The sequence below is a fragment of the Aquila chrysaetos genome, chromosome W (assembly GCF_900496995.4).
Source record: "Aquila chrysaetos chrysaetos chromosome W, bAquChr1.4, whole genome shotgun sequence".
NCBI lineage: Eukaryota > Metazoa > Chordata > Aves > Accipitriformes > Accipitridae > Aquila > Aquila chrysaetos.
In genome coordinates this window covers 2963754-2974163 of record NC_054457.1, presented here as the reverse complement: position 1 = coordinate 2974163, position 10410 = coordinate 2963754, and the positions used below count along the sequence as shown (strand labels likewise).

The 10410-nt window shown below is 43.7% G+C and overlaps 1 long non-coding RNA gene across 1 annotated transcript; it reads left to right on the top strand.

The window, feature by feature from the left end:
* The first annotated feature begins 771 nt into the window (after positions 1-771).
* On the top strand, positions 772-10040 carry LOC121232823. Its single transcript, XR_005931713.1, has 3 exons — positions 772-952; positions 8886-8890; positions 10030-10040. It is a non-coding gene; the product is annotated as an uncharacterized LOC121232823 (long non-coding RNA).
* Positions 10041-10410: the final 370 nt, after the last annotated feature.

Here is a 10410-nt window from a genome sequence, read left to right as displayed (position 1 = left end):
AATTGTGTACAGTCAAAGCCCGTTAAAATTTGACCAGAAAATATATTCTCCAATAACGCCTGACTAAACGGAGCAGACAGTCCATTAGCCATTTACTGTTTTCCGTACTTCTTTTATTAAATCCCAATTGAAAGGTTGCCACACGTTTGGGGCATTCTGCCTGACTGTAACTGGAAAAGCCACAGGATTTAGACCTTCGGTTAACATTTTATCATTTATGTCCTTCCATCGCTTTTTTATAGCTTCTCCTGGGGATGTACCTGCCTCATAGGGAGGTGCAGAGGGGATAGGTCCCTGCTTGAGAGGCAGGTTACTTAAAGGTTGATCGTTGCCTCCATTAATGACATCTCCCTCGGTGTTTAATTGCTCATCACTGTCCGAATTATTTACCACCTCGCCACACACACTTTTCTCTTTTTCCGGGTATTTTCAATTGAAATTTTTACAGCAGCAGCCACCTCCTTTTCTGCCTTAAAGGCTTTCAACGTTTCCAGCACCAGTCTCCACGTAGCGGAGATTTTCTGAGCCTTCACGTCCCCACGCGATACAAAGTCCCAAATTACTTTTCCCATTTCTTCCCAATTTTTAACTTCAAAGACTTCTACATTCGAAGTGGGGGCACCATGGTCCTTAAGCCACTTCAGCATCATACGTAAAGTATTGAAATCATACTTAATCCCTCTCATGGAGAGGATATGCGAAAGCATTTGTACAATTGCCCCTTCTTCCACAGACATCTGGGCAGCCATTTTAATCCTTCTAGCCGCTCACCTTACTTCCAAACGAGCAGGGTGATTGATCTCCCGGGAGAAGGTTGTCCGCTCAGTCCAGCTGGCTAGACGATCGTTCGGCTAGAGTCTTCTCCGGATGCACTTCCAACAATTCCAGCGTTTTCTCGGCCCGCAATCACGTCGCGGTCACCATTTGAGGAGATTGAAGTAGACGGACGCCTGTAATCTTGAGAGCAGACAACAGATGACCCTTTATTGCTAAAACACACACATACTTATAGTCACATATTCTGCAAAGTCACTGTACACGCGCACAAGCATAAAATATGATTGGTTATATCAACACTGTACACGCGCATAAACATAGGACATAATTGGTTATACCAACTAAAACATGCGAAACTTGTCTCAGTCTAATTGATCAAGATAAACTGCTGAATTGAGGTTCTTTGTGCCAAGTTCCCTTTATCGTGGAATGCGCACCTGTGTTCTTCTAATTGGCATCTTTCTTTTTTTGTCTTCTTGTTTATTCTGTTCAAGGTCTTCTAAAGGCATCTGGAATGCTCTTGCGACCGATGTTAGCTAAATATGTGTCCACAAATCAATACTTCACATGGGAACTGTAAGCACCAACTTTGCCCCTAGAATAAGCTCAATGAAGTAATTAATGATATTGGGCTATATAAATACATACACACACTCCTGTTCTTACACATATCTCCATCCTTGGAGATATTTAAAACTGCCTGGACAATGTCCTGGGCAACTGGCTCTAGGTGTCCCTGCTTGAGCAGGGGGATTGGATGAGATGACCTCCAGAAGTCCCTTCCAACATCAACCATTCTGTGATTCTTTGACCAGTACAGCAGTTGCATATATACAGATTAAATTAGAAAAATATTGAAGTAAATTTTAATTGGTTTTAGTGGGGAAAAAAGGTCTAATTCTGCCATCATTATTCATGTTGAGTAGAAACTTAGCTCAAGATTTTAATGGAAATGCTGCTTGTGTAAGTTACCATTCATCAGGAGTAAGAGTCAGAATCTAGTTCTTTCTTCTTTTGGGAGACAAAAAAGTGATCATATTGTATTGTTTCCACTAACTCTCATTTGCACTTCAGAAATGTATTCCTTGCCTCTTTCCACTACCTATTCTTCTTCCCTGAAACTTGTTTTTTTTCACATGATTTCTCTCTTTCCTCCAAGTATATTTTTCCTGGAATCCAGAAAAAACTCTTTATTGTTCCCTGTGTATTGCTACCTGTGCTCCTGGGTTGTCTTTTTCCATACTCCTTGAAACTTTTCTTCATTTGAGTTCCATGCCTTTGGTGGGTCATGACTCAGTCCCTTTTTTTGCTTTGGTTCTTTAGAGCAAACTTCCAATTCATTTTCTCTTTTTGAGTCTGGTGATGACACATAGGCCCGCATGTCCTCCATTTTCAGCAGCTTTATCATCTCTTTAAGGTTACAATGATACGTAGCAGTCCCACACTCTCTGTGCATAAAGTTCTCAAACTCGATGTGCCTCCTTGAAGAGGTGTAATCCTGCCTGTAAGGACTCACTTTTATAAGGAAGAAGTGTGTCTCTATAGTCCTTCAGTTCTTTTTATCTTAAGCTAAATTTTCTCATTCCAGATCTACACATCCACACATTTCCAAAGTATTCTATTATCCAATTACAGATCACTACTTGTTTCACCTGTGGGCTGTCAACCTTGTGATGAACCTAGATTAGATATCCGGATTAAAATTGTGCCAAAGCTGGTGAACAAATACATTTAATTGTCTTAGGAAAGACCACTGTGAAAGTGTTAGCATTACATTTTGTGCTTCATTTCAGCTGCAACAGCCTCTGTTGAACAAAGAAGCCAAATGCTATGAAGAAAACCCATTTCAGTTCAAAGTATACCAAAATAACCAGAAAGCAGGTTTTTAGTTCTAAATTGCAGCTCTCTAAGAGTTATGACAGAAAAATGTCATGCTGAAGGTTACCCTAGAATAAGCCCCCATCTGCCATTTTCTGCTTTTTATTTTTGCCCTGGACTCCTGCATAATGCTTAGGTCATCAGAAGGAGTGATAAATCATAAGTATCATTAATATTACAGACACAGATACCTGTGACCATGTTTTTTTAATTATTCCTTTTTGTCCCTTGCTGACAATTTCTCTTAATTGCTCTGTAGGGAGTCAGTGCTTTCTGTCTAGAATTCAAATATACCTATTTTCTCTCACTCTCAAATTTAGAATAGAACAGTTCAATTGGAAGGGACCTACAATATTCATCGAGTCCGACTGCCTGACCACTTCAGGGCTGACCAAAAGTTAAAGCATAGTATTAAGGGCACTGTCCAAATGCCTCTTAAAAACTGACAGGCATGGGGCATCGACCACCTCTGTTGCATTAAAGCGTAATGAAGTTTGGAAGAAAATAAACCTCCTTGCATTCCAGCTTATCCTCAGATGTCAGAGGGGCTGAGGGCAGCTAGGTTTAATTTCTGAGTGATGTCCAATTCAGCACTATAAGTCCGGTCGCGTTCAATATGTTGAACTATCATGATGACAGATGCACTAATAGCGTACCGCACTCTCAGCTTAGCTGTGTTCAATGCACTAGAATTACCAGACTTAGGGAGTTTAGTTGCATTAACGAACTATCACGGCTAGATTAATGAGCAGTGTGGTTTATTAAAGCAACAGTACAGGTTCTTTTGGATTGCTGGTGATAAATACACTGTCTGCAAAGCATGTGCAAATAATAATACAGATGACTACAAGCACACTAAATTATGGAAAAACTCTATAGAGGTTTCTAAGTTTCCCAGGGAAGCACTCGCTATGACCGAGGGTGCGAATCTTACCCAATAGGCATCCTTATGGGGGGGAAGAGAGGTTCAGCCCGTCGACTGATCCCAGAAGTCAGCGATGTCCTCCCAACTTGTCTGTGATGGTATCTTCCCTAGTATTCCTCCTCTCTTAAGCCATTTTATATTGTCTTATTTTTTAGGTGGAGCTTGAGTGACTCTAGTCATACATCTACTTCAGTATAAAGTTCTCTCGCTTTGCTTTTAAACATATTTGCTAGAAAAAATTCAGAGCGCATGCTCAGTGGGGGGTGGTTGCACCTTGAAGGCAGGTAGCTTTTGGGATGGAGGTGTGTTTTGGTATTATAATGAGATTATAATGAGCAAAGTTCACCCAGAGAACGTGATTTAGCATGTTACTACTCCAGGACTGGGCACTTATGACATAAATCAGAAGTAAGGCCATAGCATTGACAGAACCCCCATTATTTCACCTCCTTACTTCAGTGGATTCAGTGCAGGGACCTTCCATTCTTGTTCCATTAGTTCCAGTTCCCCATGCCTGCGGTGATATCACAGAGCCTGGCTGCGGTGTCTGCACTCTGCTCCACCCTCTGTGTTGTTTCTCAGAGTCAGCATACCAAGCTCCCCTGGTGTTGCTAACATCTAAGGTTGCAGGTTATGTTGCTTAGGGAATTATTATGGAACAGATTTTGTGTATATCCACCGTATTCCACTCCAGAGTTTTACCTTCCCTTAAGAGGGGGGGGACACAACATATCAATAAGTCACCTCCAGCAATCATTCCACAACCTCTCTAGGAAGCCTGTTCCAACATTTAACCACCCTCTTGGTAAAGAAATGCTTCCTAATGTCCAGTCTAAAACTCCCCTGGCACAGCTTTGAAACGTTCCCATGCATCCTGTAACTGGATACCAGGGAGAAGAGATCATCACCTCCCTCTCCACTTCCCCTCCTCAGGAAGCTGTAGAGAGCAATGAGTTCGCCCCTCAGCCTCCTTTTCTCCAAACTAGACAAAACCAGAGTCCTTAGCCACTCCCCATACCTGCTCATCTCACAGTTGGACAACTTGTCCAGAAGGATGCTGTGAGGGACAGTATCAAAAGCCTTACTAAAATCCAGAAAAACTACATCCACCACCTTCCCTTCATCCACCAGGTGGGTGACCTTATCGGAGAAGGATATCAAATTAGTTAAACAGGACTTTCCCTTTGTGAACCCATGTTGACTGTGCCTGATGATTGCATTGTTCTTTAAATGCCTTTCAATAGCACCCAGTATGAACTTCCCCATAATTTTTCCAGGAACTGAGATTAGACTAACAGGTCCATAGTTCCCTGGGTCTTCCCTCATGCCCTTTTCCTAGATTGGAATAACGTTGGCTAGCTTCCAATCAGCAGGGACCTCCCCAGACTCCCAAGACCTTTGGTAGATGATGGAGAGGGGTCCTGCCATAACATCCGCTAGCTCCTTCAGTACTCTGGGATGAATCCCATCAGGCCCCATGGACTTGTGAACATTCAGCTGATACACCTGGTCCCTTACAATTTCAGTGTCCACAAATGGAAAGTCACTGCTCCCACAGCCATGGTCTGCCAATTCAGGGGACCAGGCAGCCCAAGGTCTATAAGTATTATTAAAGACTGAGGCAAAAAAAAAGCATTGAATGCCTCTGCTTTTTCTTCATCCCTATTTGTCAGGTGACCATTTTCAACAAGTATTGGTTCAATGTTTTCCTTCAAACTCCTCTTGCTATTAACATACTTAAAAAAGCCTTTCTTCTTGTCTGACACAACACTGGCCAGTTTCAACTCTAGTTGAGCTTTGGCCTTTCATGTCTTCTCCCTGCATACATGAAACATGGCTCTGTAATCTTCCTGAGAAGCCTGACCTCACTTCCAGAGATCGTACAATTTCCTTTTCCTCTTGAGTTCCACGAGGAGTTCCCTATTCAGCCAAGCCAGTCTTCTGCCCTGCTTGCTTGACTTGTGGCACAATGGGATTGCCTGCTCCTGTGCTTCTAAAAGGTGGTTCTTAAAGACTGACCAGCACTCATGGACCCTAAAATTCATGAGATTCCCAGGGTACTCTGCTAAATAGCTCCCTGAATAGCTTATAGTTTGCTCTCCTGAAATCCAAGGTAGCAATGCTGCTGACCTTTTTTCTCATTACACTGAAAATTTTAAACTCAACCATTTCGTGATCACTGTGGCCAAGACAGCCACCTACCATCACATCCCCCATGAGTCCTTCTCTATTCACAAACAACAAGTCTAGGAGGGCATCTTTCCTAGTTGGCTCACTGAGTACCTGTGACAAGAAGTTACCTCCTACAAACTTCAAGAATTTCCCAGACTTGCTTGTCACAGCAGTATGATATTCCCAGTTGATGCCTGGGAAGTTGAAATCTCCCATAAGGACAAGGGCTACCGATCCAGAGATTTCTCCTAATTGCCTATAGAATAACTCATCATTGCTTAGACCCTGGCTGGGCGATCGGTAGTAGACACCCACTACAACATCTGCTTTGTCTTCCATCCCCCTAATCCTCACCCAGAGGCTCTCAACCACATCACCCCTAACTGTAAGGGCTGTACAGTCACACCTCTCCCTTACGTATAGTGCGACACTTCCACCTCGCCTGCCCTGCCTATCCCTCCTGAACAGCCTGTAGCCCTCCATCCCAGCACTCCAGTCATGGGACTCATTCTACCAAGTCTCACTAATACCAATGACACCATAGCTCTGGGTACTGACCAACGCTTCCAGTTCATCCTGTTTGTTTCTCATATTGCATGTGTTGGTGTACAAGCATTTCAGATATGCTCCTGAGCCCTCTGTGCTCCCAGGAGCAGCGTAAATGTTCCCACTAGCATTGCCACCCTCAGGCGACGCCATGCAAACTCTTGGTTTACCTACTGCAATCCTGTTGGTATCCCCTTTGCCCATCGATTCTAGTTTAAAGCCGTCTCAATCAGTCCTGCCAGCTTATGAGCAAAGAAGTGTTTCCCCCATCAGGACAGGTGGATCCTGTCAGGCCCCAGCATATCTTGTGTTTTTTGAAGGCTCTTCCATGGTTTTAAAACCCAAAGTTTTGTAGGAGGCACCAGTCCTGGAGCCAGGTATTGATATCCTGGGCTTGCCTGTTTCTTCTGAAGTCTCCCCCCATTACTGGGAGGATTGAGGAAAACACTGCCTGTGCTCCTGAATCTTTTAGCATTCTTCCCAGGGCCCTGAAATCTCTTTTGATTGACCTTGGACTTCTTGTTGCAACATCATTAGCACCCACATGAAAGAGCAGGAATGGGTAATAGTCCAAAGGCTGTATTAAGCTCATCAGTTGTCTGGTGACATCCCTGGTTTTGGGCCCCAAGGAGGCAGCAAACTTCCCTGAAAAGAGAGCCCAGTCTGCAAACGGGTGCCTCTGTTCTGCTCAGGAGGAAGTCACCTATGACCATAACTCAACATTGTTTCTTCTCAGCACTTGTCTTAATGCAGGTCTTATTGGAAGGAATTGGTTGATCTGACCTTGGCAAGAGTACTTGCATAGGTTCCTCCTCATCTATCTCATCATGCGCTTCATCTACCATACCCAGAGCCTCATACCTATTCTGTAAAGGTAGCTGAGAGGGTAAGGAGGGGTTCCTCTTACAGCTCTGTGCTGTAACCTGTTTCCACCTCTCCCTATCCCTTATAAAGCTGCTTTCCTCCTGGCACAGAACAGATCCAGGACCTACCTCAGCAGTGGCCATGCTGAGTTGGCTTGTGTGTACCAGAGATGGCAGAGCACAGCTCCATTGGTCTATCTCCTTCTCAGAATGTCAGATGCTCCTCAGTCTGCCCACCTCCTCCTAAAGCTCGGCCACCAGACAGAGCAATTCATCCATCTGGTCACACCTCCCACATGTGTGATTGATTGCTATCACCCTCCATCTCCAGGGATATCCTCACACACGCCCCACAGTCTGAAGCCTGTGTGGTCACATGCTCTGACAGGAGCTCTGTGGGGCTGCATTGGTTCTACCAGGTGCTAGAAGCTCAGGAGAAGCAGAGGACAAAGCTTTTTGCTGGGTGGTCACCATATGGCCACACCCCTGTCCGCTGGAAATACATACCATCCATTGCAATCAGATGGGCTAATTGTTTTAGCCTGTTTAAATCACCTGCGCGGCTGGGTGCAGGCTCCGCCCCTTGCTGGCTCGTCCAATCAGCGGGTCGGGGCTCAGTCGCTCGGGGAACGCCCCCTGTTCAGCCGTATTCTCTCCTTGCTGTCCCTCGCTGCTACCGCTGCTCCTCACACTGCTCTGGCGGCCGTTGCAATTTTTAACCTTTTACTGTCTGACTCTCATATGTTCATCCATCACCAGACATTGTACGCTCATCCAATAAAGGACTGTTTCAGAATGGAATCTCCTCCAAAGTATGATGCATCTTATTCCTTCAAACTCTTAAAGCAAACAGTCGTCTGCAAAGAAAAGGAGCACTTCGTATCCTTTAGGAAATATGGAAGCCAATCTTTCATCATTTATGGACAGAGTCAGCATATGTTGCCTCTTGCCCGAACATAATGCAAAACAAAGCTTCATAAAGAATGTAAAAGAGAGCTGAGGATACTGTAGAGGAGTTATTTAGAAGATGTGAATGAAAACTGAGGGGAATTATTGTGGCAGGATACCTGTTTATATTGTGATGGGGAGGACAAAAGAGTCAGAAAGGAAGACAAATGCCATAACTCCCAATGCCCACCCTTCCTCCTTCTTCCCCCAGCTTTTATTGCTGAGCATGATGTCATATGGTATGGGATATCCCTTTGGTCAGTTGGGGTCAGCTGTCCCAGCTGTGTCCCCTCCCAACTTCTTGTGTACTTCCAGCTTACTTGCTAGTGGGGTGGTGTGAGAGGCAGAAAAGACCTTGGCACTGTGTAAGCACTGCTCAGCAATAACTAAAACATCCCTGTGTTATCAACATTGCTTTCATCACAAATGCAAAACATAGCCCCATACTAGCTACTATGAAGAAAATTAACTCTGTCCCAGCCAAAACCAATGCATTCTCTACCCCTTATTCCATACCATTTACGTCATGCTCAGGCCCCACACTATCCAATACATCTTCATTAACCATCCCCCCTTCCCATCCTTTGATATATACAGATATTCCCTTAGTCGAAGGGTTATCCGTGTGAAATGTCCATAAAATGCTGATAAAATGTCCATGAAATGTCCACTGAGTTCATTTAGTCCATGACTTTGTGCTCCATTATGGTGGTCACTCAGGACAGGAGAGGTGGTGTGTTGCGTAAACATGTGGAGTTATTGGGCACCAAAGCCAGCTCAGGTCAGGTCACTGCTGTACTTGCACTGCTTCTTGTGAGGCTCATCCTCCATTTGTTCAGGTAGTTCCTGCTATAGTACTTCCTAAAACATGAAACTCAAATCATGGGTTGCAACAATTTTAAAGGTATATCCATCACAATCCCCACCTCTGGTCCCTTTGGACCAGGCCATAGGGTTTAATATTGCAATGAACTCCTCCCCTTGTCCCTGTTCCAGTGAGGACTTATCCACATACAATAGTCCTATTGGGGTGTACCTGCTCTGACATGGTCTGATGCACAGCCACAGTCACTTGGAGGTGTACCTGTTCTGGTGTGGCCTTACCCACAGCTACAGTCCTTTCAGGAGTGAACCAGCTCCAGCATGGCCTTATCTGTGGGCCACAGTCCCTTCAGGCTTGTACCTGCTGTGTTGTGGACTTATCCACAGCCATAGATGCTTCGAGGTGTTCCAGCATGGCCTTGTGCACAGCCCCTGATGTGGTAAAGCAGAAGCCGTGCGCACAAGCAAAGCAAAAGAAGGAATTCATTCACTACTTCCCATCAGCAGGCAGATGTTTAGCCATTTCCAGGAAAGCAGGTCTTCATCACGTGTAACGGTTACTTGGGAAGACAAATGCCATAACTCCAAATGCCCCCCCTTCCTCCTTCTTCCCCCAGCTTTTTTATTGCGGAGCATGGCGTCATATGGTATGGAATATCCCTTTGGTCAGTTGGGGTCAGCTGTCCTGGCTGTGTCCCCTCCCAACTTCTTGTGCACTCCCAGCCTTCTCACTGGTGGGGTGGTATGAGAAGCAGAAAAGGCTTTGATGCTGTGTAAGCACTGCTCAGCAATAACAAAAACATTCCTGTGTTATCAACCCTGTTTTCATCACATATGCAAAACATAACCTCATACAAGCTACTATGAATAAAATTAACTCTATCCCAGACAAAAACAGTACAAACAACCCCCCCCCAAAATCTTGAAATATTTTTCATTTTTTTGATAATATACTTTCTTCAAATAATATTTAACTTGCAATAAAAATAATATTTATCTTGCAATATCTCTTCAAGTCATGTAGAAAAGAATATTTTTAATTTCCCTTCTTTCTCCATCCTCCAAGCAGTTCTTAAAGGAAAAAGAAAGCAATTGAAGTTTCATCTACATGGTAGACAACTCAATTTGTTGTTTTGCTGCAAGGTAAACTATGCATGCCAGGGCATACAGTGAGGTCTCTGCACTTGTTATAACAGAATTGCTTCAAGGTAAAGTTTTTGGCTGCAGAATTTAAGATTTCATTTCCTTTTTGATAGATTTTTTTAAAAAAATAAACTTAACTGTTAATTTGATATGATTCACAGCTTTTGTTTCTTGATCTAGCAGCATTTCTCTTATGTAAAATATATAGAAACTACACTTTTCTTTTAAAAACAGCTTTTCATTGAAGTTTGTGTGAGTAGGCATTGATGTTTGTGTGAGTAGGTATTAGAAATTCTTATATTCTTATAAATTCTATATTTTTTTCTGCTAGTCATA